Here is a 23,572-nt window from a genome sequence, read left to right on the forward strand (position 1 = left end):
GTGAAGCAGCTAGCTCGCTAGCCCTCAAGAAAACTGTACCTGTGTATCAACATATAATTAATTCGTTCTCCGTGAACTGTCGACAAAAGATTCAGTTATAGATTAGATAGAAGACTCAATATTGTTTGTAAGTTTGTAAAACGTTTGTTTATACATCAATATTTGTAATAATCATTGTTGTATTATTGTTTGTATATTAAAATGTATTTGTGTTGAGAGAGAAAACTGTGTGTATCAATCTCGTTGTGAAATATTGATTTTCAATTAACTTTTAAATTAAATTTCAAATTTCTGGCTATCAGAAATCGTAAGATGTAATAAGTTGGAGACTCGTCCGAGATAAATCTTGATATATAACATCTTTTAGACATATAACTGTTCAAAATATTGCTGCCTGCTTTCTGAAAAAGAAATAGTATATTTCATGAATCTATTTTATTACAGATAAAAGTCAAATAGACTTCTTCAACAGTACACCAACGATCATGTTTTGTATTTGAATGTACTTTATCCTTAAAGTACACACTTTCAACTCCCTATTTCTATGCCTAATATGGTTGGCACTTAGTTTATTGCTACATAAACAAATATAACTGATGATTTCTCCAGTATGTTCATCAAGTTGGATCCAAATACTAAAACCAAGATTCGAGAGAGCTTGTTTGGAAGTATAATTCTTCACTGACATTCGGTTGATCACCATTTGCCAGAAAGGAATGAGCACTGAATGTTTAAGGTTGTGCCTTCATGTGCAGCGTCTAATACAAAAGTAGCCTGCATCCTGGCCTCTCATACATTATCTACAAATTCTCAAGTAGTACCTACCTTTATCAGTGCATACAGAGTACAACTCATCTGTGGTCTGACCACCAAAACTGCTGCAATTCCCAAAATCAGTATTTGTTTGTTTGTTTTGGAATTTCGCACAAAGCTAGCTATCTGTGCTAGCCGTCCCTAATTTAGCAGTGTAAGAGTAGAGGGAAGGCAGCTAGTCATCACCACCAACCGCCAACTCTTGGGCTACTCTTTTACCAACGAATAGTGGGATTGACCGTCACATTATACACCCCCACGGCTGGGAGGGCGAGCATGTTTAGTGCGACGCGGGTGCGAACCCGCGACCCTCAGATTACGAGTCGCACGCCTTACGCGCTTGGCCATGCCAGGCCCAGGAAATAAGAAAGACCTATTTTTCAAATACGGTGAAATACTTAATTCCAAAGTAGCAATGCAAACCCATACATATAATTTGAGATAAAAAAAAAGAATCGCTTTAGTTTTATATATTGTTGATGAAACATAATTCACTTAATTTTGATCAGAGCTAAAATTATTTATTAATTACTTCATATCCCCAGTTCCGTATAACAGGCACTGATTAAAAGCACTTAATGCAATAAATTAACATACAAGTGACTAAAACCTACAATTATTAGGTTTTAGATCATCAATTAATTGTTGTTAATAATATTTTAAACCGTTATCCCAATACTATTTCGTGAGAATAAGACAACTTAGTAGATTTAAATGAGTTCTAAAACCATATAGCAAGTTAGTACTGCAAAACAAAGTATTAAAATTATTTTAAACAAAATGCAATTAAACAACGCACAAAGATAAACATAATGGATTACGATAGCTGAAATGAATCTATTTATCTCACCAATTTTTAATACCTGATAATAATAACAATATATTTTTGTAACGTTAAAACCTAGTTTATCATCCTACCATTATTTCCTTTGCAAAGTAAAATAAATCTTATAGTCTATCAAATCTTCAATTATGTTTAAATTACTGATGGTTTTACAGCTCCTTATTTCTAATAATGTGGGGATTTGTATGCAAGTAATTAACTCATAGTAAAATTGTCTTATGGTGAAAATTGATAAGAGGCTTGAAGATCGTACATTTGAAAATAAATATTATTAACCACTAAATGCGTTCATCATGGCTTTAAAGTTTAATCTGTTCGTGAATATTCTCGTTATTTTGCATTAGCCAAGCTGTGTTTAACCACAATCATTCTGTAAATTGTGCAGTTCACCTCATTTTTGGTATTACAATTTCGTTTGATGATGTCCAAACAGACGCAATCTTTGTCCAATGACCATCAGACGTTAAATCACATAATCAGCCTAATGCCATTTCATATATCTTTATCAAAGGTAATTTTTGTCTGTTCTATCTATTCATTCGTTTTTTCTGTCTTTTCCTGTTGTAACAAAATTATTCTCATGCTATATAGAACAACTGTTACCATTAGTTCTGTCCGTTTTTCTAGTTGCAGTCAACGTTTCTGTTCCATACATTATGACTGATACAGCGGCCTAAGTATTTCTTTCTCTTCAGTTGTAAGGACGCTTAATTTTCACTAGGTTCTGTATCCTTCTCATTTCTCTTTATAAATGACTACCATGATGCAGGCCGATCATTTCTCTTACATTATAAACATATTTTTAATATTTCTTTATTATAAACAATATATAGTTATTTGTTGCATTCTTTAGGCTAATAAACACTTTCATTTACATTACACGCTTGTTTAGTAAAGTCCATTTATCATTTCTTCAAGTTTTTCGAGATTTATGTCAAAATAAATTATCTAACTAACGTTTACGAGTGAAAGTGTAAAATTACTCGTCGCTTCTAGGCCTATTCCATTCTTTATATATACTAAGCGATTCGTTAGTTTGTAATGTAAAAATTATAAGCTAGGCCAGTCCTAACATTAAAAAAATATTCTGTAATATATTCATTTCTCATAACGTTCTTGTTTTAACTAATAAAAATTATTTGTAATTACTTATATAATTTATTATGCCAGCACTAAGGTCATACCAAGAAAATATAATTATTAAACATGTTCGTCTAATCTCTTTTTATTGGTGTAGTGCTTTTACAGAGATCAAGTAACATTTAACAAGAGAATCAATAATTTGAACTCTCAAAATATAAAACTGTTTTTTATTTATTTTTTATTTTCAAAACAATGCATACTTTTTAATAGATACATTTATAAAAATTAGTTTTATATTTTGAGAGCTCAAATTATTAAATCTCAATTACACGAGTAGCGTCAGCCTATCAGTCTATTCAGTAGATTCTGGGTTACGTTTATTATATTCCTTAGTGCACATACGTCAGTAAAAACTGGTAAACGAAGGCCAAAAGTATTATCTCTGCTTTTAACCCTAAAATTGTGATAAAGATTAATTTGGTAGCTGAAAAACAATTAAACGAATTTAAGATTCTTACCAATATAAATTTTTAAATGTTTCTCATACTTAGTTCCTGTATCAGACTTGATAATATTTGTGGCGGTTTACACGACCACGATCTCGTTGCTGGGGTTATATGTAACATGTTGCTAAGTGCGTAATACACCTATTACAAATGTAATTATTAACTTCTATAATGCATAATGGTGTATAAAAGACATTTTAGTCCTAATAATAAACGACCTTATTATTTTCTTTAAATGGATACTCAACGTTTTGCTTTATAGCTTTTTCAAGAAAACAAATGTTCCACTAAAACATAAACCTTAATTGACAAAGCGAAGCTTCAATATGTTTATATGAAAAATTCTTATCGAATCTGTTTCGTTCATTTCCACAAAGTGTTTTGAAAATATTATATAGCGAAGCTCATTGTTGAAAGAACTGTATTGTTGGAATAATAAACTGCTACTTATAGTAAACAAGAGTTCTATCCGAGTTACAGGTTGAAATAACAAAAGTAAAATGAAAATAAAATAAAACTATCGTAATTATAAGTGCCATCTTTTGTCCATATTGATCTGTGGTTGTAGTTGTTCACTAAAAAAAGTGCTTAAATTTTTTGTCAGTATACTTGATGGCTTTGGAAGGATTTGTACATAAAATTGTGGTTTCAAGTCAGGTTTTTATTTGTCCATAATCTATAAATGTGTTTCTTTTCACCGAAGAACTACGACCACAGATGAATTAGAATAAAGGATGGCACCTTTTATTATTTAAGTTTTTAAATAGGATATAACTTTTGTTTACTATAGGTAGCAGTTTATTATTCCAACTACAATTTTTCAAAATAAGCCTTATTATATAATATATTAAACGCAAGCTCTTGAAATCAACTGCGTAGAAGTTAAGAAACTTCTATACAACTTTCATAGATAATTAATTTATAATTCATTAGAAAGTAATTTGTTGCTTTTCTGATAGTTTATTATTGTGTGGTTTAACATTTTTAATAAGTAAAAATGTCAGCGCGTTTCATTTTTATTTCTTTCAACTTGTATACATTATATAGAACAAAAAAGTGTATTGTGAAGAACCTCAAAAAAAGGGTGCAATAGTATTTTCGTATATATTTCCTAAGTGGAAAACTTGGATGTCTAAAATCAAGTTCTTGAAGAACAAAATTGTAATTTTATTAACATCCCTTCATTATGCAAGACGATACTACAGGTTCATTATTTTGTATTCTGATAATAATTATTATCTTATACTTCACTTTTCTAACTGTACTTTCAGCAAAAATATGTAGGTTGTTGTGCAAATGTCAACTTAATAAAATTGAAGTGATCTATTCTTAAGTGTTTATTGTTTATATATATATTATATACTTGTACAAGTAGTGGTTAGTTACATCTAATATGTACCTCTTGTAAAATTACGTCAGTATACTGTAGTGGAAAATTTCGAAACGTGCTGAGTTAGTTTTGATTCTCAGTTTGCATATAGTATTATATTTGTTTTTTGTGGTTTCTTGTAATTAAGCACATAGCTACACAGGCTATATATAAAATCTATATAAAGTTATCTCTGCTGTGCCAGCCAACCAAGGGTTTCTTATCCTGTTTTTAGAGCTATAGCTCTTCAAACTTATCGCTGTGCCAGTGAGGGAGATGCTACGTATTATAATTTATTTCGGACGAGTCTCCGATTTATTATGTAAAGTGCGTTATGTATTACAAATTCACATTTCAAATAACCGAAAATTTGAATTTGAATTCAGAAGTTAATTCAATTTTAAAATATATCAAATTTATAATATTTGCCAACAAAATTGATAAAAACAATTTCCCTTTTCAGCACATATATATTTTAGTATACAAGCAAAAAAAGCACGATACAATTTATAATAACAAGTGATGGTTCATATACAATAGGCCTGGCATGGTCAGGTAGGTTAAGGCGTTCGAATCCCAGTCACACCAAACATGCTTGCCCTTTCAGCCGTGGGGGCGTTATAAAGTTTCGATCAATCCCACTATGCGTTGGTAAAAGAGTAGCCCAAGAGTTGGCGGTTGGTGGTGATGACTAGCTGCCTTCCCTCTAGTCTTCCACTGCTAAATTAGGGACGGCTCGCGCAGATAACTCTTATGTAGCTTTGCCCAAAATTAAAAAACAAACAAACAAAATCATATACAATAGTTTTACAAACTTACAAAGAATACTGAGTTTTATATCTTGTCTAGAACTAAATATTTTATTGACGATCCAGGTCCCCGACGATCAAATTCATTCTGAATAAATATTGTCACACCTCGCTTGAACTAACTAGCTTGTTTGGCTTAACATTGTATATAAGGCAACTTTTATCGAGATAATTAACGTCCTCGTAGAAACTCTAACGTCCAAAGTTAATTCATTGAAGTTGAATGGTTTGGAATGTTCGAAATTTATAAATTTTCCTGGAAAATTTTGTAATTTTCTGATTAATAGGCGTTAATCACAATTATAGCTTCAGAGGCCTATAGCACACTGACTGTAGCTGTTCAATAATAGTAATAATCTTCCGGCGCGTCGGTTTTTGTATATGTCAATCACACGAGTTTCTTGGGCTTTCAACAATGATCGATCACTCCAGCGTTTTTGTAAAACGAGTATTGTTGATTCTTACACTCAAGAACCTTCAACAAATTTCGAGAACAGGTGGGACTGTTCACAGGCAATACACAGGCAAAAAAGAAAAATAAGCATACAACAGTAAATCTGTTACAGAGAATACTGTTCTAGAGATTTGTAAAATGCTTAATATTATACAGTTAAATAGTCATGCAGGCCCGGCATGGCCAAGCTTGTTAAGGCGTGCGACTCGTAATCTGAGGGTCGCGGGTTCGCATCCCGGTCGCACAAAACATGCTCGTCCTTTCAGCCGTGGGGGGCGTTATAATGTGACGGTCAATCCCACTATTCGTTGGTAAAAGAGTAGCCCAAGAGTTGGCAGTGGGTGGTGATGACTAGCTGCCTTCTCTCTAGTCTTATACTGCTAAATTAGGGACGGCTAGCACAGATAGCCCTCGAGTAGCTTTGTGCGAAATTCAAAAAACAATAAATAGTTATGCATATCTTCTAGTTTGTTGTTATGTTCCACTGATATATTTCGGTGGGTTAATTCAGTTCAAGATATGTTACCTACTGCTGTATATTAAACACTTTCGTCAACAGTGTTACATGCTTTTCATAGGTATCGTGGCCATTATGGGCGTTGAAATTCCAGCTTTAGAATACATGTTTAAGTCATCTCATTTCATAATCTACTTTTAATAATCTATAATATTTTGTTTTCTTTGTTCTATCTCTTTTAGAAGTGGCTGTGTAGGTAGCAATAAGTAATTTATTTGGGATACGCTGCAGATTTGACCACCCACATCTGCTCCTAATTTTAATTTTAAATTAATTCCGTTGAAAGACTTATAAACAGAGGTCACGTCTCTGTTTAACTGTAGGTCTACACTCAAGGTCTAGACTTCTGAGTTGTCCTATTCATAAAGACAAATAAATGTTCAACTAAAATATAGTATATTGTTCCTACTCAGTAGGTTGTGAAATTGTTTTATATTCCCTGTACCATGCAGGAAACATTCCCAATTATCAGTTCAGGTCCTCATTTAAGTTTTTTTTTCTTCTCCAGTGATATAAAGGTACTTGAGAATCGTTCTCTCTTCCCACTGGATTTTAAAACTTAGTTCCCTTTGCTACAGGTTTCAGGTTTGTTTCTGTACAAGCACAAAGCTATCTTGGAATGTCCACCACTTGTATCGAAATATGGCTTTCAGCGTTATATGTCCACAGGCTTACCATTGTACTTCTATAGGGCCAAATGTTTTGTTTGTTTGTTTGTTTGTTTTGGAATATCGCACAAAGCTACTCGAGGGCTATCTGTGCTAGCCGTCCCTAATTTAGCAGTGTAAGACTATAGGGAAGGCAGCTAGTTATCACCACCCACCGCCAACTCTTGGGCTACTCTTTTACCAACGAATAGTGGGATTGACCGTCACATTATAACGCTCACACGGTTGAAATGGCGAGCATGTTTGGCGCGACGGGGATGCGAACCCGTGACCCTCGGATTACGAGTCGCACGCCTTAACACGCTTGGCCATGGCGGGCCCAGGGCCAAATGTTAAGGAAGAAATAAACAATTTTTTTTATCGTAATATAGAATGGACTTTGCATTATTTTTCACCAAGTCATACGCGTTACAAAAATTATAATAAAAAACACTACTAAGTACTACAAATAAAGCAATATTTCCTGCCGAAGTTTTCATCAACTATTTTCATTAATGGTGTTCAGCAACACAGAACCAGACGTGAAGGACGTAGAACAATGTAATTTTTGAAGAGAACGAAACACAAGCGTTCTTAAAAAGGAAGTGCATACATTATGCCTAATTTTAATCCACTATTACTATTATATGCGTAATAATAATACTACCTGTATTTGATCTTATTATGATGTAAATAACTGCAGCTAAAAATATAAAAAATATATATACTCAGTGGCCACTTTATTAGGTAAACCTGATCTTTAACGCAAATCACCAAGCAGGGAATCGTGTGACTGCAACTCAATATATGAAGATGCAGACACAGTCAAAAGGTTCAGTTGTTGTTCGACCAAATATTATAATGGGGAAGATGCGTGATATAAGCGATTTTGACCATGGAATGATTGTTGGTGTCAGATGTGGTGGTTCCAGCATCTCAGAAACTGTTGACCTCCTGGGATTTTCACGCACCACAGTTTCTATAGTTTACAGAAAATGGTGCGAAAAAAAAACACCCAGTGAGCAGCAGTTGTGAGTTAAAACACTTTGTTAATGAGAAAGGTCAGAGGAAAACGGTCAGACTCGTTCAAGCTGACAGGAAGGCCACAAATACGCAAATAACCACTCTTTACAACAGTGGTGTGCAGAAAGGTATCTCTGAACATGTAACACATCGAGCCTTAAAGCGGATGGGCTACAGCAGCAGAAGACCATGCTGGCTTCCACTCCTGTTAGTTAAGAATCGGAAGATAAGGCTACAGTGGAAAGGGATCACCAAAACCTAACGACTGAAGATTGGAAAAACTTCTCCTGGTCTGATGAATCTCAATTTCTGTTGCGACATGCAGTTTATAGGATCAAAATTTGGCATAAACAGCATAAATTCATGGATTTTTCCTACCTTGTGTCAATGGTACAGGCTGGTGTTAGTAATGTAATGGGGTGGAGAATGTTCTCTTGACACATTTTAGGCCCCTTAATACCAGTTGAGCATCATTTGAATGCCACAGCGTACCTCAGCATTGTTGCTACCATGTGTATCCCTTTATGGCCACAGTCTACCCGTTTTCCAATGGTTACTTCTAACAGTATAATGCGCCTTATTACAAAACACACATCATCTCAAGCTGGTTCCACGAACATAACAATGACTTAAGAATACTCCAGTAGCCTACACAGTCCTCAGATCTCGATCTAATAGAGCACCTTTGGGATGAGGTGGAACGGGTGGTTCGCAGCATGAATGTGTAACCAACAAATTTGCAAAATTTGTATGACGCTATCGAGTCAGCATGGACCAAAATCCCTAAGGAATGTTTCTAGCATCCTAATGAATCCATGCCGCAAAGAATTCAGGCTATTCTAGAGGCAAAAGAGAGTCCTACCTGGTACTAGATAGTTGTACCTAATAAAGTTAACAGTGAGTTAAACTAATTCAGCACCCAATATACATCTCTAATATCAGGGTAGTTTATATGAATTATCAAACTAGAAGAAATAATTTATTATTTAGCAAATGAGTCATCCTGAAAATTTTATCAGTTAACTTAAAATATTTTTATGTAGTCTTTTAAACTGAGCGTGCGTTATGTTTTTGTTCATTTGCTTTATAAGTTTTTCAATTATTGGTATACTGTGGAAGTAAATTCGAGCTATTAAAGTTTCTACACAGTTTCGGTATTAATAATTTACAGGTCTTTATTATTCATTTCGAAAATATCATTAGTTAATATTCTTCTAGAACGATTTGTTAATTATTATATCTCGATAAAATTCTACGAATATATAAGTTGACTCATTTCCTACTGCCTAGTGAAAACTGTTGTAAATGTTTATCAATGTTTGCTAGAGAAAGTTGCTAACCGTGATGATGATGATGTAATAGTCTAGTAATTTGATTAATTTCTACTCAGATAAGGGTACGTGGTTTACAAATAAGAGTAATCAGAGAATGAGAATCAGTAAATAATGTGTTGAGAAGTTATTAATTAGTGATGAGAAATTCAATGAAATATTCAACGTGTGAAAGGTAGAGTAGCCCGTGATCGAAAAATATCGATCGAGAGTAAATTAATCATTAAACTGGTCAGGTTTGTTACCAGCCAAGTAAATTTCTTTGGTCATTATCATTGTATTAAGCTTAGAGTAGAGTCACCGTATATATTATAAAAATGTGTTTGTGAACTTAGGCCTACAGTTTGCATCAAAGAGAACGTAGCCTGCAGTAAACACTGTTGAAGAATTAAACTCATTATCGTTACATAACAGTTAACAGGATAACTTCTGTGCCCAAAGGACATAACATCAGTGAGGGGTTGTCAGGTAAGTGGAGATCAAAGAATGCACTTATTTAATATGCAAATGACGTCGACACGTGAGAGTTACGTAATATACAAAGGATGCCAGAAGAGGAGTGACAGAGACGATGGCATACATGGAGTGGCACCAGAAGATGTATTGCTATGGGTAAGACCATAGTTTGATACCAGAGGGCGTGTTAGTAGATAAGAGGTAAGACGATGGGATTATCAGCGCAGATAGCTCGCAAACGAACCAACAGGGAGTGATATAAATCAACAGATATCAATGTTTCTCAACATGACTTTAATACTTTAGTCTATATTTAATTATATACTCTTCAAAAAAAGAAACGCAAAAAGGATATTTTTGTTATTTTAAAGAGAAATATATGTAAGAACGTTACAAGCTCAGAGTATGTGATGTTACACGTGTTAAGGCACTGATTGTCAGACCAAAATGACAATAAAAGTTGTGCACTTTGAAAACGGAGGAAAACATCGGATTTTTCGCCAAAACGCATTCGTGTCCAATAAATTTGTTTGAGAGATCTGCATGTTCTGCAAGTGCAACATGTGCAAAATCCCTATAAAAGTGACGGGTTCTCGGTTTACATAGCTCAGTGTTAAGCCACTGACACGCAATACAGTTACGCCAAGACTGACTGAAGCACAACGCAACAACGCCATTGGTCACTTGAAAGCAGGTGAATCTCGATCAGATGTTGCCAGAGCTGTAAATGTCCACCCAAGCACCATCAAAAGGCTATGGAATCGTCACCAACAACATGGATCAACTTGTAACCGTCCACGATCTGGCAAACCTCATGTGACCACGCCCGCACAAGATCGCTACATCCGGTTACATCACCTTCGGGATAGGACCACCACTGCGACGTCTACTACCTCAACCATACCAGGGCTGCGTAGGATTTCCGATCAAACCGTACGCAACCGTGGACGAGATTCTTAGGCCCCATGTGCAACCCATCATGGTGAACGTCAATGACGTTTTTTCAACATGACAACGCCCGTTCTCACACAGCCCGACTCACCACTGTCTTCTTGAGACACCACAACATCAACGTTCTTCCCTGGCCCTCCAGATCACCAGATTTAGACCCCATCAAACATCTTTGGGACGAGTTGGACCGACGTCTGCGACGGCAACAACCTCAACCGCAGACTCTACCTCAGCTTGCAGCAACTTTGCAGGATGAGTGGACAGCCATTCCACAGGATGTGATTCGTTATCTCATCGCTTCCATGGGTAGGAGATGCCAAGCAGTTATTGATGCTCACGGGGGGCATTCTTGTTATTGATGTTGAGTGACGTTAAACTTCAACTAGTGAGCGTGGACTTCGCCTTTGTAGACTTTGGATGTTCAGCAGTGAATGTGCAAAGTTTCACACATGTCATACAGAACTACCCGGAATAAACTTGTTAACAATATGTCTCAAATGTTGCCTTTTGCGTTTCTTTTTTGAAGAGTATATGTTCTGAAAAGTTACAAATAGAACTATTATTTGAACGAGGTTGTGTTTTCAGTAAAAAAAACACAAAAAAAACTAATTTGTACAGATTATAAAACATTTTGAATACCTCATAAGTAAAACCAATAACTTAACGAAATCACTATTATCACACAATGTATTACCCCAAGTGGTCCAGCGAACTTACGGCGCTAGAAACGGGGTTCCGATACCTGTGGTGTGCGTAGCTTTGTGCTTAATTGAAAACAAACAAAGAAAAACCAGTGTGTTACATATATCATATAAAATTAACGTTGTTCATACAAACCAAGTTGCGTAACACCTTTTCAATTTAATCCTGTTAGTTACTTAGTCTGACGCATCATAGTTGACGGTATGTTGTCGTATTCACCTAAGGCCATTGACATACCATAGCTGGGTGTGTACAAGGCCAAGTTCTATGTAGTTGATAGAACAACGATATTTATGCGACTCTTACTATCAGTAGTTAACAACCGTACTAACAAATATTAACATTCCAGAAACCCAAATCACCCTTGTTGTGTTCTTAATTAAATTGTTTGTGTATTGTGAACCTACAGTTGCGTCAGTCGTGCTAATCACACTTACAACTTTATAGATGTAAGAAAATTGGAAAAATGAATCATATAATCCAAACTACACTATTTCAATTATATGGGATAAAACATGACTTTTCCATTACAAGTATATAAGTGTCGCACTGTAAACCCATTATTACAAAATCTGTATGCAGTTCGATTTCAGAGACCCTTGTTACAAACAAGTACTACTATATTATTTAATTTAAATAAGTCAGAGTTTTAGCTTTGAAATATTACAGTGACATAATTGCTTTCATTTTCACTTAAATTACTGTAATGTTTGATTAATAAGCTGTTGTCTTGCGACCCTCTTACAAAGTTTACATACCTATTGTTCATGTAATTTGTCACTCGCGAATGTAATTACATGACGCAATTCAGTAACAAGCTTATGCATTATAATGTTTTGAATAAAAGTTGTCTTGACAAGGCAGTTAAATGATTCACTTAGGATCTATATATTTATGTCAATACTGTAGTTCATTTGGTTAAAAATGTGTGAAAACAAACACTGAAGTTATCACGAGACATTTTAGTACATCACAATAATGATATGTTACTGTATATATATATTTATTTATATTTCAACAAATAAAGGATTCAAGCGTGTGTACTACAGTCAAACACAATTGTTTTGTTACACCGGCAATATTATTTGTTCACACTTTGTGTACAATGCAAACTAAACATGTAGGTTTTTAGTTTATGACTATTTTACATTTGAAAACAGACATTGTCCTCATATAGATATTGAAGTAATGTATGATGCGTTATCTTTTACTTTACTCATACAATGTCATCAAATGTATTAATAGTCAGTTACAAATCAATGTTCGATATTTGTCTTATTCTACAGTGGCACAGCAGTATGTCTGCGGACTTCTACTGCTAGAAACTGGGTTTCGGTACACGTGGTGGGCAGAGCGAAAATAGCCCATTTTGTAGCTTTGTACTAAAGTCCGAACAAACAAATGTTTGTCTAATTTAATTTTTTTTTCATAGCCCAATGAATACATGTAAGTAAGATCTTAGACTTAAGTACTACACACACTGAAACATTTTTTTTAATAAATCTTGAAGATTTTGATGCACTGACATACTATTTACGAAAACTACAAAAATCTTAATTTATAAAATAACGATCTCCAGTGGTACATACATATTCTACCATGATTTAGTCGAATAGAATAAATCACTGTTAACAAAACAAAAGAAAAAATACCGAAAGTGATTAGAGCTAATATGATCATAGCCAATTTCTTCATTTAGAAATTGTACAAAATATATCATACTATTGATATTCCTAATTAATTTAGCTGTTCCCCGTCACGCTGAACATTAGACCCTAACCTTCACATTACCTCTCCCTATCATTTAAAATCGACGTGTTTTACCATAGTCTGAAATCAATATATGTAAGTACAACACAGTCTTAGCAAGTATCACATATACTGAAACAACTTCAAGTTATAAATAATTGTTTTTGACTAAGATTTATCAAAATAAACATCTTACCTTCAGCCTCCCGCTAGTACAGTGGTACGTCTATGGATTTATAATCAGAGGTTCGATTCCTCTCGTTGGGCTCAGCAGATAGCCCGATGTGGCTTTGCTAAAAGAAAACACACACATCTTACCTTTAACGATTTTAAGAACATAAAAAAATCTGTAGAATAAGCAAAAAGTAATTTTGTTGCTTCTATTTTTCTTGTAGTAAAATATATTTTATACAAAAAAAGACATTTTTCCTTCACATTTTACAAATACTGTATCATTTTATATTACCTAACTCTCAGGTGTCGAAATCATTTGCATGTTAAGTTACAGTTTTGAAACCCTCAGACGGCATCCTTTGATTTCCACCCACCTGGCAAGCCCCTCCTGAGGCGGCATCCTTTGGACACAGGATTTTTCTGGTAACTACTCACATTGATTGGACATAGCATTCTTTTACCAGATAACCCTACGATAGGTCACGACAACAATATCAAACAGAAAACTAAACTCACTCGAGAAAACATCTGCGAAAATTATCCCCTTTATTTTAATTAAAGTTTTAGTATCCATGCCAGCCGTCTTTAGAATACATTTTTATTCAAGTGCGTTTCTCTTCATCATGAATTATCGGCTTTAGTTAGTAATTTCCTATCCGGGCGTTTAGATCACTAAACGCTTTAAAACCAACGCTGACGTGGGTGGTTCATTCATTGTAATTTATCAGTCTTGAAAACTCAGCTATCAGACGTAGTAAACCCAAGTTTATGGTAAAATACGCACTCACACACACACAGATGTATTATGTACGAGAGTGATTTCAAACACTCGACATCCCAGTGTTACAGCGGAAAGCATTCAGACGCATATTGCTAGATAGTAAACATCAAATAATCTTAATGTACAATGGATGTTCATTATTAGTAGAGTACGTATGTAAGTACTAAACAGAATTACTTATCTTGACAGTAATTATTAACCTTATTTTCGTTTCATAAGCGTTTATTTTTAATTTTAATGTATAGAATGTTCTCTGAGGGTATTGCTACTACAACTTAAACTCGTGCGTTTAATTGTCTTCCACTCGTACTATGTATATGGCATTTGAAATACCTAAGATAGCGAAAAAACAACCCAAAAACATACCATAATAAATTACGAAAATCGTATTGTTGTTCAACAGAGCTCAACGCTACATATTATAGTGTGGTCATTGGTTTGCCTACAAACTCTGAAAACAGCAAAAAACAAAAATTATTTCACCTTTTAGTCGTTATTAATGGTACATTAATATCTCAATGGATCGAATATAATATTCAGTTTGCACTGACGAACGTGTTTGTTTGTTTGTTTTTGGAATTTCGCACAAAGCTACTCGAGGGCTATCTGTGCTAGCCGTCCCTAATTTAGCAGTGTAAGACTAGAGGGAAGACAGCTAGTCATCACCACCCACCGCCAACTCTTGGGCTACTCTTTTACCAACGAATAGTAAGATTAGCTATCACATTATAACGTCCCCACGGCTGGGAGGGTGAGCATGTTTAGCGCGACGCGAGCGCGAACCTGCGACCCTCGGATTACGAGTCGCGCGCCTTACGCGCTTGGCCATGCCGGGCCCTGACGAACGTGACTGAGAGGCGCATGTAAAGAGTGCCAGTTTTAAAATAACTTTTCTGAAAGAGATCTAATCAGAGACAAATTCATTCAAGTGGGAAAAAAAGGACGCATGCTCTTTTCAAATTTTTCGTGAAAAAAGTGTTTTTTACAGGTTCAACTAGGATATGTTATATATCATAAACATCTTTAAACAGGAGATTATGAACCATTACCTTTAATTGAAAACAAAGAAGTTACCTAGACTCTTCTGAAAAACTCATAATGCTTACACGTGAAATTGAAAAGTGTCCCGGATGCAAGTTTTTCAACGTGTCCATCGTAGTGTAGGTATTGTAAACGACAACCTTACTGAAGTTAGTGCTGTTTTAAAATTCTCTTTTGTTTTACGACTAAATATATCATATATAACTGTTTGCTTGTTTGTTGAACTTTCGTAAAAGCTGTTCGAGGGCTACCTGCGCTAGTCATCCATAATTTAGAGGTGATAGACTATAAACAAAAATGGAGAGAGTCAATACCATCCACCGCCAATTCTTGTTCTGCTCTTTTACCAACGAATAATAAGATTAGCCTTATGGCTGAAATATATTGCCATGGTGACTCAACTATAAATATCAGGTCTTATAATACTAAAAACCCAGTACTGATTCCCGTGGTAAACAGAGCACAAATAGTTCACTCTCTAGCTTTCTGCTTAGCAACAAGCGAACAAATACGTACACATATGTGTATATATATGAGGAATATTATGCAATTTTACCTTAGTACGTGGTTTTACGACAACCCAAAACCTCCTTAACAGGCCTAACCTGGTGAGATATTATGGGGATTTTAACAAAAAAACACCAATAACAGCGAGGGTATCCAATCAATACAAGTTACTCACTATAAATTTATGTTTCTTTGCACTGAGTAAAGCTAGTTAAACTAGTATATTAAATTAACTGTATTATTCATTGGTAAATTATTTAGTTCTGATCTGTATAGGTAGCTTATTTTAATTAGAATTTACTGATAATGACCAAACTCATTTATGTTTGTGTTTATACAGTATTTTATGCTATGAGTAATTTTATTGGGCATGACCTAAAGTCTGTTATCGAAACAAAGTTGGAGCATCTGCAAAGTGATTTCGTTACTAAACGATATAGACTACAGTGCTATATACCTCAGTGCATTATAAATAGAAAATATTTCTATTATGTGTATTTGAAAATTGGCTCTATGCAGTACATTGCAACTAAATGAATGTGATGAAATGAACTAATAACCTAAAGCAAACATTGTGGTGCTGTTGTAAGCATATGTGCGGGTCATGGTCCAAAATTTGAGTCGTTTAGTCTGCCCTGGCCAACTAGGAGACCCGTGGGGTAACTAGTATAGCAAAAAATAAAAAAACAGAAAATACAAGAAATAAGTTAATTGGCTCAACAATTAAACCTTTAAACATTTTTCTTTTCTATTTTTACCTGGGAATGGCATGAAAATCTTCAGGTAGTGGGTTCAAATCCCTCTCGCAGAAATATGCTCACCATTTTCCAAACTTCAAACCAAATCTATTTTACTTTGTCATCAAACGTTTATTTCTATACCTTTCTTCTGAAACTATAGTTGTGTTCAATGAATGTTTTCTTGTTTACCTCAAGTTCCAAAATGGAGCTTCTTGTTTTCTAGGGATCTCTCAACCACTTTTAAACATTTTGGGAAAATTCCTATGTCGTCTGAAATGAAAAGAAAGTTCTTGGAATATATAAGTGGCGAGATCGATCATATCGAAATTGAAGAATATTATCATTTAATTTGAGAAGTTTCTTTTGGTAAGTATTAAAACAGTAATATCAAGTTACATTATTTGTGTTTGTATGTGTTTATCTGTATTAATATAATGATTATATGAATTCCAAGAGTAATGTGATCAAAAATAATTGTTTCCTATCAGATTTTTGTTTAACGTTATGCATATATGTACACACACATATTTGTAATTGTGTTTTTATTCCAAACATTGACATCTACAATTTGTAAAATGAAATTAACATGTATATTGTTACATATTGTAATTTATCTCGGACGAGCCTCCGATTTATTGTGTTACGTATTGCGAGTTCAAACAGCCTCAAACTGAGTTAAGTTGTAATTTAAATTTATAAGTTAATTAAATGTCAAAATGTATCAAATTTATGATATTGGAAAGCAAGATTGATATACAGTTTTCTTTCTTAACACAAATATATTTGATATACAAACAATAATACAATTTATAATAACAGTTAATACAAATAGTTACGACGAATAATTGTTTATATACAAGGGTGTTACAAACTTACAAACAATATTGAGTCTTCTATCTGGTCAGGGAACTGAATATTTTATCGGCGGTTCACGATGAGTGAATTAATTTTGAGTGAACATACGTACAATTCATTTAACGGAGAGCTAGTTAGCTATTCACACGTAAGTTTTTCACAGCTGAAGTTTTACAAAGTCTTCGTAGAAATATTAACGTTCGAAGTTAATCCAGTGTACTTAAACGGTTTGTAATGTTTAAAACGTATAAACGTTCTTGGTGTAGTATCAGTTGTTTCCCGAATAATAAGCGTTAATTGAAGCTATAGCTTTTGAAGTTTATAGTATATCAACTGTAGTAAAGCAGCAATTGTATTGTCTTGAAGCATCGGTTTATAAAATTAAGGCGAAACTCTAGATCTTTCAGTTGGCCCAACAATACGCTAGTGCTTTCGTAAAACACATATTGTTGATTCTTGCACTTGTAGAAGATTCTACAAATTTAGGAAATAAGCAGGAATTTCGCAAGGCACATTTAACACAGTAAGTTACGTACATTTCTAAATATAAATTTAACTAAAACAAACAACGACATTAAAATAAATGTATAATAGCACATCCGTTGCAAAATATACACATATAAACATGTTTTTGGAATGGAGCAGTTAAGCCTGATTAGGATCAGTTTGAATTTTCGCTGGTATACATATGTATACACATATTGAGGACTGATTTATATTCATGGTAATAAACTAAATTTTTCATATGTACAATTTACGACAAACCCACTTATAGTAGAGAGTCAAGCTTTAGCGAGCCACAGCTGTGCCTCACATAAAGTGTTGCGTATGCTGTAAGTCAAGTCATTGCCCTCAGTGAAAGTGTAACCTAAAACGGCAATAATTTGTCTTCTTGAGTGATGGCATTAAACACCTCTTTTGCATTCACCAGTTTTATCTTGCCTGTGAATAGTATGCCTAATTTTCCTTTTTTAAAACTTATTATTCTCAAGAAGAGACAGCTCATGGAGATGGTTATTCAGGTTCTGCTTCGAATTCTTACGTTTTTTTCAAATCGCAAATTGATCGTACATGATATTTTAGTAACAAAAAGTTAAGACGTTTATCTCTAGTCTAGACATTGCGCCACCTAGTGGTTGTGGATAATGACTGGTAAAACAAGATTTTGTTGCTGTTGTGAATAGTTTTAATATTTCAACTTTTATGAGATTAGTTCTAGTGCTGGAAATTAACTGTGATATTAAATTTCCTTTACCCTAAAAGTCGTGAACTGATTATTTTGTTTTATGAATGTTCTTGTGATTTATTTTTCCTTGCGGAGAAAAGAAAATATAACAGAAAAATATTTAATCTGTGATTCCTGTTCTTTCAGTTTGTCTATTTTATTTGACTTAAGAGTTTTTCCATTTCAGCTAGATTTTACTCTTGTTAAACCTTAAAAAAAAGCTTGTTATAATCACTAACAAATATTTAGTTTAAAACATTCCATGTGCTACGTTTTATATTTAAATGGACAATATATTGCTTCTACAGTAAAAGAAACATTCATTGAGCTTTACAAAACGTCCAAGTTCAGTATAAATTGCATACAAATTAAAACAAATTATAGATAAAATCTGGGAATACCAATATATCTTCAAAATATGGGTTAACACAATCTGTCAAATGACATTAGAACTAAAAGACAGAAATTACGAATAAATTTAGCCCTTCAAGTCTGTAATGTTCCACACCTTAAACTAGCATTCATCATCTGCATCCAGATAGTTGTTTGTAGAATATTGAGAGGGAAAACAATGAAGAGAAAAAAGTAATTTAAAGCAATCTGTTTATTTGTCGAATTTCGATCAAAATCGTCTCCAATTTTGAAGTGATTAACTAGAGAGAAAAATTAGTTTAGACAGTGCTATCTACCATTAACTTTGAGAAACGTATTGGACAGAAGAGTCGGAATTAGCTGTTACTTTTATAACACACTCACGGCTTCAAAATAGGAAGCTTTTTTTTTCCTTTTTATATGATAATGAGATGAGGACTATGGAACTTCTTTTTTCACGGATCAACATGCTAACCACTTGGTCACCACCTGGAACCAATAAAATAAATGAATAAAAACAGATTATGAACACAATGTTCTTTCACAACTTTATTACTTTTCAAATACTTAATACAATATTATGAGATATTTTACTAAATGAAAAAAAAGGAATAAAATATTACTAGAGTGGTTTCAAATAAAATTTTAAAAATAAAAAAATTGTTTATATCGATTACTTTAATTACACCATTTATTTTCTGTTCTTACCATGTTACAAAGTTAGGTTGTGTGACTAGCACATGGGTGAATACTTCAGGTTATTAACAGAACTGAGCGACCACTTTAGAAGCATATCAGTCAGGGACAATAACGTGTACATTATTACATTGATAGAAATTGTAATTTTGGTTTTTGTAATGGAGTATTTATTGACCTAGATCTTGTGTTTCACTATTCAAACAGGTATCTAATTATTATAGCGACTGGAATAACAACTTTGAAGTGTAACTATTACTTCTTATGGTATTCAGGTATAGTGGTGTCCTGAGGCAAGCTATAAAGTCTGCAGATAACAGGTGGCTCGAAAAGAAAGATTTTGAATAAAATGAATCCAGCTCAGAGAAGTGAAATAAACAGATTGGCAACAGTTTCTTTAACATGAAATAACAAGAGTAGCATTTATTCTTACAACACAAAATGTACTAATGTTTCGGTTTAAAAGTTATTATATTTAAACACTAAGATCTGGCTTGCTTAATGTTTGTCAGATGTTAGAGTAGAAAAAAATATTCCTTTGCACTGTGCAAGAACTGAAAGAACTGTGCAACACTGGAAGTCATAAAACATTCACCTGACCTCAACATCTCACAGTCCTGGGTTGACCATGTCAGACGTTGTACTCGTTTTGCTTTCAATGGAAAGTGTTTTTCAGATTGTACTGACCAGTGTAAATTATAATCCAAGTTTTGGTCACGGCTTATTGGGAATTTCTATCGTCACATTGTGTGTGTGTGTTTTTTTGTTGTTGTTTTTTCTTATAGCAAAGCAACATCGGATTGTCTGCTGAGTTCACCCACACTGGTTTTTTTGTTTGGTTTTTTTAAGCTCATGGAAATATTTTTCTCTCTCTTTCATTGTTACTGTGTTCCACTTTCACGACTATCTGACGTGGGGCATTATGATCTACAGACAACAGGAAGATCGTGGATTCATTTGGTAATATAACACAAAACCGTTTAAATGACGAATTGAACAGAAAAAATCAGATAGGCAACAGAAAACACAAAAATGCATTACAAACCAAATATGACGTTAAATTAACACGTATACATATACGGCAATAATAACTATACAATAAATTAAACATATGATCAAATTAAACTGCAGTGGAATGAATATTAAATAAAATAAATCTGACTCTGAACTTAAACTGGTTCTCTAGTTGTAAAATTAAAGAACACTGAGATCAGAACAAATAGTAAGCACATAATTCACATGAAAACTAAAGGTTTATAAATTGACCAATCAGCTTATTACAACGAGTAGTCTCAATACATGCCATCGGGAAAAATCCAGCATGAGAGGTAAATATCAAAGGCTGAATATCGAGATGAAAGAGTGTAAGAAAAGCTTATTCCATTAGCTATAGCCAATACCAGTACCAGGCTAAATCGTAGATTCATTCTAAGCAGATAGCTTGCTTTGATTAGAAGCTGATATTCATCACTTCATACAATAACTGAAGTGATATCAAGTTTGACTGTTAATCGCCATAAACTTATAGTCTTAATAACGTTTTTCTTAACTAGAAAAGAAAACAAAACGGATGCGTGTATAAAGTATAATAAGATGGGGGCATTACACAAGCAATATTAGGACAACTTCATTAGCCATACCTGCTTCTGATTTTCATATGTTAGTTCTAGTTTTGTTTCACAAGTAAGACATCTAAATAGAAACGAAATCTAGACAGTATTGCACTTGCCATTGTGTGAGTCTTAATTATAAATGTACGTCCCTCATTACGATTAATTTTTTTATTCGTACGTTGCAGTTTGTACCCTAATTTTATTTTTTATATATTTTTTGTGCGAGATTTTTTTGTTTCTGGCCTGGTTGTCTGGGAAAATAAACCATCAAGGGTAACGATTGGTTTGGGTTGTTTTCAATTTTGCACAAAACTACACGAAGGCTATCTGCGCTAGTCGTCCCTAATTTTGCAGTGTAAGACGAGAGAGAAGGCAACTAGTCATCACCACCCACCGCCAACTCTTGGGCTACTCTTTTACTAACGAATACTGGGATTGACCATCCCATTATAACGCCCCCTCCCTGGCTGAAAGAGTATTTGTATTTTGAATTTCGCGCAAAGCTACTCGAGGGCTATCTGTGCTAGCCGTTCCTAATATAGCGGTGTAAAACTAGAGGGAAGGCAGCTAGTCATCACCACCCACCGCCAACTCTTGAGTTACTCTTTTACCAACGAATAGTGGGATTGACCGTCACATTATACGCCCCCACGGCTGGGAGGGCGAGCATGTTTGGTGCGACGGGGACTCGAACCCGCGACCCTCAGATTACGAGTTGAACGCCTTAACCCACCTTGCCATGCCGGGTCAAGGTTAAAGAGGTGGTGTTCATTCACGCGCTTTTTCTTCATTTATTAACACGAACATAAATTTTAGTATATATAACACTTTGAAACCTGCGATGATCGTAGCTAATATGTAAACTATAAAAATTCGGCAGTTCCTACTTCCACAGAGCGAATCTCCTGTGTATAATGTCAAATTATTTTTGAGAAGTAACCGTATTTCTCTTGAAAGTGGATTATCTGTGAAAGTTCTTGATAAAATTATGGGACGATTCATAGACAGTCTGTGTGGTTTCTTCAAACATTAGCAGCGTGGAACAGCTGATCCTTCATTAAGTTGAATTTTCTTCTCGTTTTTTATGTACCTGAGTTATTTTAACAGATATCCGAAAGAGAGTTACGATAAAAACTTCTTTGTTTCAAAAGTTTCCTACAAAGCTTCTCTAGAGCCATATGCGCATAAGTTTTCAAATAACAGACAACAACGAAGACAGCTGGTTGGCAACACCCACTACCAATTCTTGGATTATTGGTCGAATTATAAGATTCGACTGTTATTCTTATACTGCACCTAATGAGCCTAAAATGCGGAGTGGATTTCTTTGTGGCAATGGGACTGTAATTGGGAATCCTCGAATTCACAGTTCTGACACATTTTCAGTGAGATTATCCTCGGCTTTTTATCCAAAAATATATTAAGTCATTTTATTTATTAGTAAAAAAGACAACATAATCTACACTAAGTGTTTTAAGTTTTCAGTTATTGATTTCAGAAAATATTAAATACGAGTTTACTAAATACCATCAAAATATAAATGTTTGTTTGATTGTTTAGAATTAAGCATAAAGCTACACAATGGGCTATCTGTACTCTGCCCACCACGGATATCGAAACGCCGTTTTTAGCGGTGTGAGTCCGCAGACATACCGCTGTGACACTGGGGAGCATTTGTTTGATAACTATCGATTTTATATCGTATCGAAAACATCCACAGTGTCAGTTTGGCATTTTTAATTAATTACATGTTTTATATTTTACCAATTTTTCAACAATTTGATTTTTTTTGCAGAAACAATTATAATCTTGACCTGTTATGTTAATAGGTTTAAATGTTACCATAAGTTGAATAAACAAATATCCGGTTTCACTTCAACACCTTTTTTTCTTTTTCCTTATGAATTTTTAAATGTATTTCCAAAGTTATTTGACACCTAGTACCCCACTTATTGTAAACTGTGCCTCAAAATGCTTCAGAGATATTACATTTCAAACTTGTTGCTCCCTCCCACTGGCGCAGCGGAAAGTCTGTAAGTTTGTAACGTTAAAATTTGGGTTTTAGTACTCGTGGTGGGCAGAGCACAGATATCCTATTGCGTACCATCATGCTATTTGGCACTTTAGGCTCCTTGTTCAGAACTTAAGTAAGACTGTGTGATTATTCTACAATTTTATATTTACGTTGCACATATAATTTTTTAGGTCATGGTCGGTCTCTTTAATACTCCATTTTTAGTTCAACCATTTTTCTCGGCTTAATGATTTATATATAAAAATTAGAGTGTTAAAAAACTGACTTTCTAATAGAAAT

Source organism: Tachypleus tridentatus, chromosome 10, assembly GCF_004210375.1.
Source record: "Tachypleus tridentatus isolate NWPU-2018 chromosome 10, ASM421037v1, whole genome shotgun sequence".
Classification (NCBI taxonomy): Eukaryota; Metazoa; Arthropoda; class Merostomata; order Xiphosura; family Limulidae; genus Tachypleus; species Tachypleus tridentatus.